The sequence below is a fragment of the Mus pahari genome, unplaced genomic scaffold (genome assembly GCF_900095145.1).
Source record: "Mus pahari unplaced genomic scaffold, PAHARI_EIJ_v1.1 scaffold_5086_1, whole genome shotgun sequence".
Lineage (NCBI taxonomy): Eukaryota > Metazoa > Chordata > Mammalia > Rodentia > Muridae > Mus > Mus pahari.
In genome coordinates, this window is record NW_018391894.1 from 122,529 (window position 1) to 127,728 (window position 5,200).

General features: G+C 40.4%; 1 pseudogene; it reads left to right on the top strand.

The window, feature by feature from the left end:
* The first annotated feature begins 2,270 nt into the window (after positions 1-2,270).
* Positions 2,271-3,665, top strand: LOC110314732 (annotated as a pseudogene).
* The last annotated feature ends 1,535 nt before the right edge of the window (positions 3,666-5,200 follow it).

The following is a 5,200-nucleotide window of genomic DNA, read 5'->3' on the forward strand; positions in this document are numbered from 1 at the left end:
CAAGTGAAAGTGGATTGAAGAACCCTTTCGTTATTGGCTCTTTGTATGGTATAGGTATCAGAGGGACTGTGGCTTCGTAGAATTAATTAGGTAGTATTCTTTCTGATTCCATTTTGTGGAAAAGTTTGAAGAGTACTGATATTAGGTCTTCTTTGAAGATCTTGTAAAATTCTGTACTGAAACCATCTGGAATTGGGCTTTTTTTTTTTTTTTTTTTGGTTGAAAGGTTGTTTTGTTCTTTTGAAAGCAAGTGTGTCCTCAATTTTCTGTATGTATTACACAATTTACTTGATCTTGATTTAACTTTGGTATGTGGTATTTGTCTATAAAATCATCCATTTCATCTAGATTTTCCAGTTTGTGGAGTAGAGAACCATCTCATGGCAGTGAGGCACCAAGGCCTGATACTATTACTGATGCTATGATATGCTTACAGATGGGAGCCTAGCATGGTTGTCCTGAGAGGCCCTACCAGCAGCTGAATGAGACAGAAACAGATCCTTACACCCAACCACTGGACTGAAGTCAGGGCCCCCATGGTTGAATTAGGGGAAGAATTAAGGAAGCTGAAGGGAAGAGTTACCCTATAGGATGACCAGCAGTCTCAACTAACCCAGACCCCAGAGAGATCCCAGAGACTGATCCAACAACCAGGAGCATAGATGGGTCAGAACAAGACTCTTGGAACAAATACAGCAGAAGCCTGCCTATTCATACCTCAGTGTGAAAACATGTGCTTAATCCTTGAGAGACTTGAGGTCCCAGGGAAGAAGGAGGTGTGTAGGTGGGGAAAGCACCCTCTTAGAGGCAAGGGGGGGAAGAATAGGCTGAGGAACTGTTGGGGAGATTGGGGGTACAACAATTAGAATTTAAAAAATAAAGTAAAAATAAATTATCAAATAGAGTGAGAAAGAAATCAGGCAAAGAACACCCTTCACAATACCCTCAAATAATGTAAAATATGTTGAAGTAACTCTAAAAACGCATGTGAAAGACTTCTATGTAAAAAAAAACAAAACAAACAAACAAACCTACAAGTCTTTCAAAAAATAAATTGAAAAATTATCTGAAAACATAAAAATCTCTCATGTTCACGGATCAGTAGAATTAATAATGACGGCCAACAATCTAGATTCAACATAGTCCCATCAAAATTCAAACAAGGTTGTTTACAGACTTTAAAAGAACAATCCCCACCTTGTATAAAATTACAAAAAAAAGGGGGGGGGGGAAACAAAGAAAAAGAAAGAGGCTAAACCAATCCTGAGAAATAAAAGAACNGCACGGAATTGGTATGAAAACAGACACACTGCTCAAATGAATCAAACTTAAGATTCTGACGTAATTCCACCCACATGAGAAATCCACAAGTAGACAATAGAAGAAGAACAGCACCATCAACAAGAGGTGCTGGTTAAACTGTATTCCTGCATAATGGTGAATGTAAATCAATCTGCATTCATCACCATGCACAAAACTCAAATCCAAGTGGAACAAAGACCTCAAAATAAGACCAGATACACTGAAATTAATAGAAAAGAAAGTAGGGAACAACCTTCTGAAGAGAACAACAATAGTGCAGGCACTAAGATCAAAAGGAGCTGAAGGGGTCTGCAACCCTATAGGTGGAACAACAATATGAACTAACCAGTACCCCCAGAGCTCGTGTCTCTAGCTGCATATGTAGCAGAAGATGGCCTAAGCGGCCATCATTGGGAAGAGAGGCCCCTTGGTCTTGTAAACTTTATATGACCCAGCACAGGGGAAGGCCAGGGCCAAGTAGTGGGAGTGGGTGGGTAGAGGAGCAGGGTGGAGGGGAGGGTATAGGGAACTTACAGGATAGCATTTGAAATGTAAATAAAGAAAATATCTAATAAAATAAAATAAGAACTACAAAAAAAAAAAAAAAAAAAAAAAAAAAAAAAAAAAAAAAAAAAAAAAAAAAAAAAAAAAAAAAAAAAAAGGTTAGTCCTTGTAGCAGCTGCTGCAGCCACCACCTCCGCTGCTGCCACCAGCCTCCCTCAGCCAGCAGCTCTGCATCTGCAGTGGCTTGAAGAGGATGATGGGAGGGGGGAAGAGGGCAGAAGGGACGCGCTTCTAGGGGTTTGGCAGTGGCATCTCCATGGGTCTGGACAGCTGCGCCACTGTGATCTGAGTGTTTCCACCACTCCAAGGAGACAGCATTAAGAGTTCTTGGATAAGTTGGTCTTGTGAGGAGCTGGCGATAATTTAATTCCATCTCTAGGTTTTCCGTAGGTACATCAAGAACCATGAGCANCTTTACTAAGGAAGAGTTTGACTGCCACATCCTTGATGAAGGCTTTACTGCTAAGGGCATTCTGGACCAAAAAAAATCAATGAAGTCTCTCCTCTAACGATAAGGATGCTTTCTATGTTGCGGACCTCGGAGACATTCTTAAGCATCTGAGGTAGCTAAAAGCTCTTCCCCGTGTTACTACCTTTTACACAGTCAAGTGTAACGATAGCAGAGCCATAGTGAGCACCCTAGCTGCCATAGGGACAGAGTTTGACTGTGCAAGCAAGACTGAAATACAGTTGGTGCAGGGGCTTGGGGTGCCTCCAAAGAGGATTATCTATGCAAATCCTTGTGAACAAGTGTCTCAAATCAAGTATGCTGCCAGTAACAGAGTCCAGATGGTGACTTTTGACAGTGAAATTGAATTGATGAAAGTCGCCAGAGCACATCCAAAGGCAAAGTTGGTTCTTTGGATTGCACTGATGATTCCAATTAGTTTGTTGCCTCAGTGTTAAGTTTGGTGCCACACTCAAAAACAGCAGGCTTCTCTTGGAACGGGCAAAAGAGCTAAATATTGACGTCATTGGTGTCAGCTTCCATGTGGGCCATGGATGTACTGACCCCAAGACCTTTGTGCAGGCAGTGTCGGATGCCCACTGTGTGTTTGACATGGGAACAGAAGTTGGTTTCAGCATGTATCTGCGTGATATTGGTGGTGGCTTTCCTGGATCTGAAGACACGACACTTAAATTTGAAGAGATCACCAGTGTCATCAACCCAGCTCTGGACAAGTACTTCCCATCAGACTCTGGAGTGAGAAATATAGATGAGCCAGGCAGATACTATATCCCATCAGCTTTCACACTTGCAGTCAACATCATTGCCAAAAAAAAAAAAAAAAAAAAAAGTCTGAAAGGAGCAGCCCAGTTCTGACAATGAAGATGACTCAAATGAGCAAACCTTCGTGTATTATGTGAATGATGGGAGTATATGGATCATTTAACTGCATTCTCTATGACCACGCCCATGTGAAGGCCCTGCTGTAAAAGAGACCCAAGCCAGATGAGAAGTATTACTCATCCAGCATCTGGGGACCAACCTGTGATGGCCTTGATCGGATCGTTGAGCGCTATAACCTGCCTGAAATGCATGTGGGTGATTGGATGCTACTTGAGAACATGGGTGCATACACCATTGCTGCTGTTTCTACTGTCAATGGGTTCCAGAGGTCAAACATCTACTATGTAATATCAGGGACAATGTGGCAACTCATGAAGCAGATCCAGAGGCATGGCTTCCCACAGGAAGTGGAGGAGCAAATGATGGCACTCTGCCCATGTCTTAGGCCCAGGAGAGTGGGATGGACCTTCACCCTGCAGCCTGTGCTTCTGCTGGAATAAATGTGTAGATGCCATTCTTGTAGCTCTAACCTGCAAGATTAGCTTGAATTAAGGCATTTGGGGGCACCATTTAACATAATTACTGCTAGTTTTGGATGTCTTTGTAAGTGTAGGGTTGGCACCAATGCAGTATGGAAGGTCAGAAGATGGGGTTCACACTTACTGTGTTCCTATGGAAACTCTGAATATTTGTTTTACATGGATTTTCATTCACTTTTCAGAAACGATACTAACAAGTGCCCCTCAGTTGCTGAGCAAGCGTTTGTAGCTTGTATCTTGGCAGAATAGACCAAAAGCATATGTTGTGACCCATTTTGAAAATAAAGTATCTTGAAATTAAAAAAATTAATAAATAGAACGTAATGAAACTTAAAAACAACTTCAATGAGACAGAGAGACAGCCCAAGACATGGGAAAATATTTTGACCAATACCACAACAGAAATAGGCCTAATATATAAAACATGGGGGGCAAAAAAAAACTCAAGAAACTATATGTTCAAAACATTAAAAAGTCCTAACCCAAAACATCCAGGAATTCCAGGATACAATGAAAAGACCAAATGTAAGAGTAATTGGAATACAGGAGACTGAAGATTCCCAGCTCAAAGGACCTGAAAATATCTTCAACAAAATCATAGAAGAAAACTTCCCCAACCATAAAGTTAGAAGAAGCCCATAGAACACTAAATAAATGGGACCAGAGAAGAAAATCCTCTCGTCACATAATAATCAAAACACTAAATGCACAGTACAAAGAAATAATATTAAAAGCTGCAAGGGAAAAGAGCCAAGTAACATACAAAGGTAGACCTATCAGAATTACACCACACTTCTCAACAGAGACACTAAAAGCCAGAAGAGCCTGGTCAGAGGTCATGCAGACTCTAAGAGAACAGAAATGCCAGCCCAGGCTACTATGCCCAGAAAAACTCTCAATCAATATAGAGATATGAGATGGAGAAAATAAAATATTTTATAAAAAATATGGAGAAAAAAAAATATTCTAAAACAAAACCAAATTAGGAAAGCATCTATCTGCCAATCCAGGCCTACAGAGGATTCGAGAAGGAAAACTCTAACGCAAGGAGGGCAACTACACCAAAGAAAAAACAAGATATTAATCACCTCACAACAAAGCCAAAAGGAGAGAACCAAATGCACATAATGCCACCTACAAAAACAAACAGGAACTAACAATCATCTGTCTTTAATATCTATTAAAATCAGTAGGTTCAATTCCCCAATAAAAAGACATAAACTAACAGACTGGATATGAAACCAGGATCTAAAATTTTGCTGAATACAAGAAACAAACCTGAATAACAAAGATGGACAGTATCTCATATTAAAAGGCAGGAAAAAGGTCTTCCAAGAAAATGGTCCCAAGGAACAAGCTAGAGTTGCCATTCTAATATCCAATAAAATAGACTTTCAACACAAAGTTATCAAGCATGATGAAGACGGATACTTCATACTCATCAAAGGGAAAATCCACCCAGAGAAAGTCTTAATTCTGAACATCTATCCCCCAAATCCAAAGG